This window comes from Merops nubicus, unplaced genomic scaffold (assembly GCF_000691845.1).
Source record: "Merops nubicus isolate BGI_N331 unplaced genomic scaffold, ASM69184v1 scaffold13844, whole genome shotgun sequence".
Lineage (NCBI taxonomy): Eukaryota > Metazoa > Chordata > Aves > Coraciiformes > Meropidae > Merops > Merops nubicus.
In genome coordinates this window covers 27,617-30,428 of record NW_008603736.1, presented here as the reverse complement: position 1 = coordinate 30,428, position 2,812 = coordinate 27,617, and the positions used below count along the sequence as shown (strand labels likewise).

Below are 2,812 nucleotides of genomic sequence, written 5' to 3'. Positions count from 1 at the left end.
TTATACTGTCATTATACATCAAGGTTTGCACTTGGTTATACATATATACAGAAATTATTCACACATCTTAACCTTGCTATTTCCTCCTTTCAAACCAACATAATTTTACTGTGAAAGCAGCTTTTTAATAAATGGTATAAGAAATACAGCAAGGCACACATTTTTTAAAAAACTTTTTTTCTCATTACCACCTCAAGAAGCATAAAAAACAAAAATGTTGTACTTAATTCAGTAGAATGTCAACAGTTTCTAATATACAACACTGTGTAGTTGTTTCTTGAAGTGTTGCATAGATTAAATTTTAAAATTAAATAAATAAAATTACTTTTGTTTTAATTGCTTAGTTTTTAATATATTGAATCAGAAGGGCTAATGACTTCTTTTTGTTGCAATCCAACAAAATTTTCACTTTAAAAGTAAAATAATTTCAATAAACTTATACATTATACACATAAATATTAAATTTGATACATAAAATAGCAGAGTACTGACAGGTACAGTTCTGAAAAGATAAACCAAACTGATAGTGAATTCTGTGGAACTTCAAAACTTTAAAGAACAGAACCAGTGATAAGTAGTACAGGCGCATCCAATTTAGGAAGGGGAGGTCATTAGAGGTAGCTTGGGAGAAGAATCGTTATGAAAGCAAATGGCCTTGCTACAATACAAAATGATCACTGAAATAGGACTAGCATATGCAGCCTAATCACAAAGCCAACATAGACAAATCACATTTGGAAAGAAAATTTATCTTGGGAGTCAGTGTAATGAAAGGCAGTGATACAATGGAATTGAAGGTCATCCCAGGGTTTACAGGATGAACCTGCACCTGAATTGCAGCCAAGTTTCTAAAAGGAAACAGAAAAGTAATAGTAGGTTACAGAAAATGAAGTTTTATTTGCAAAACATAGCTCTTTCAGAACAACCATAGATAGTTACTAAATGGGCATGTGCCAGAGCCTTTAATGCAGAAGCATACAGTAGGCAAACAATGATTTTTAACAGCTTGAGGTACAAGTTAGTGTGAAAAATTGTATTGATGTAGAAAACTCATTGATTTTTGTAAAGACTTTTTTTCTGAAGAAACAAGGAAAGTCATAAAATCTGACCTTTTCCTTGGATCCTGTCCTCATCCTTACCTGTGAACTTACCTTTGTACATTCCAAAGTGCACTGATCATGAAAACAGGAATTTTCAAAAGCCAAGCAAGAGAAAGATTTACTTATCACATATTTTAACATTTATGTAAACATATAGAATGAGATTCCAATGGAGAAGAGGAAAAGATTGTCACAGAATTGGTCCATGAATAAAACTGTATTTTTATATCGTAAATAGCTATTTACACACATCTAGTGCCAGCAAAGACTTACATTTTCTTTCTAGAGAATTATCCAGCTCAGAGTTTAGGGTGAAACTATTAATCAAAGAGCACAGGCTTATGATAAGGATTATATAGAAATAACTGTCATAGTATAGCTCAAAAATTAGTGCAAAGTACATCTCATAGGCATTTCATAGCATGTACTCTGGACATGCATTATGTGCCTTCCAAATTAAGAAGGAATATCTGGATCTCTCCAGTTACCTTCTCCTTTGATTTTATTTGCTGTAGCTGACCTCCTCCCTCCTTTATAGAAGAAATATACTTACATTAAAACAGTGAAAAACTCAACAGTTTGTTCAGAAATTAATGAAGAACTGATCCGAATAAAGGGGAAAGTTGTATCAAAACGGTTCTACAAGTCTGGCATGAGTTTCATTTATCTATAGCAAGAAAAGTCTCACTGATGGATTATGTCAAGCTTTTAAAAAATTATGTAATTCACAGACAGTACAGATTATCTTTTTATTCTACTTAATTTTTAAGTCAGCTATTTTAAGGAGCTAAAAAGTCAGGCTGTTTTAAATGTTATAAAGAAACATGGAAGTATTTACATCCCTATAAAAACCTCTAGAAAAAAAAAGTGTAAGCAAAGATTGAGATTATTCTTGCAGTCCCAGTCTGTAAAAGTAAATTATTACATATTAACTATTGTGTAAACCTGTATATTTTTCTTCTCTTGTAATGAATAATTAACTAATGGTCCTTTACATTTATGCATCTTTTATCTGTGGATCTCAAAACACTCTTCAGTGAATAAATTATGCTTCACCTGTCCCATTTATTGTTAATCTCATTATTTTGTTGCTAAAGAAGCTGAGGCAAGGAAGGAGTAAGTCATAAAAAAAAAGAAAACCCTATTGCTGATCAAGACATAACAGTCAGGCTTTCTGAGTACCAGCCCTGGGTTTCTCCCAGCTATAGCAAGCCGCAGGATATTCTGGTTAACATTGCAGCACTGTTAAATTCAACCAGTTTAGTTTTCTTAAGGCCAAGTAAAGTATTTTTTTCCCTAAATTAGGTTAAAACTTAAGTTTAAATTACAAATTCTGCACAAAAGGAAGGAAATACCTTTTGGATTTATTTTACACACAGAACTAATGTATCCTCTAGAAAAGTCTTTGGACCCATCATATAAACCTCCTTAATATATTGATCTCTATGCATATTGAATATGTGACTAAAAATCCACATCCCTTTGGTGAGTCATGGGTCACAATGACAGCACAAGATTGCATGATCTCATTTACAGAAAGATAGTTTTTTCAAGCTGTCCCCTACTTGACAAATAAAGTCAACATAGCTTTTTGTGCACCTCTGTTGAAAAACTCTCTATTGGCTCATGCAAGACACTGGCCAGTGCTGACAGAGATATTTTTAAGCCTGCTTACTTGTTATTATTTTTTTGTATAATGGTAATTATATATA

At 32.3% G+C, this 2,812-nt stretch overlaps 1 protein-coding gene across 1 annotated transcript in view; it reads right to left on the bottom strand.

The window, feature by feature from the left end:
* Nucleotides 1-334: 334 nt before the first annotated feature.
* Nucleotides 335-2,812, bottom strand: part of AKAP6 (A kinase (PRKA) anchor protein 6) — a gene marked incomplete at its 5' end in the record, with an annotated part of 29,655 nt that continues 27,177 nt past the window's right edge. Inside the window, one exon of the mRNA XM_008938775.1 lies at nucleotides 335-848. The remainder of the gene's footprint in view (nucleotides 849-2,812) is intronic.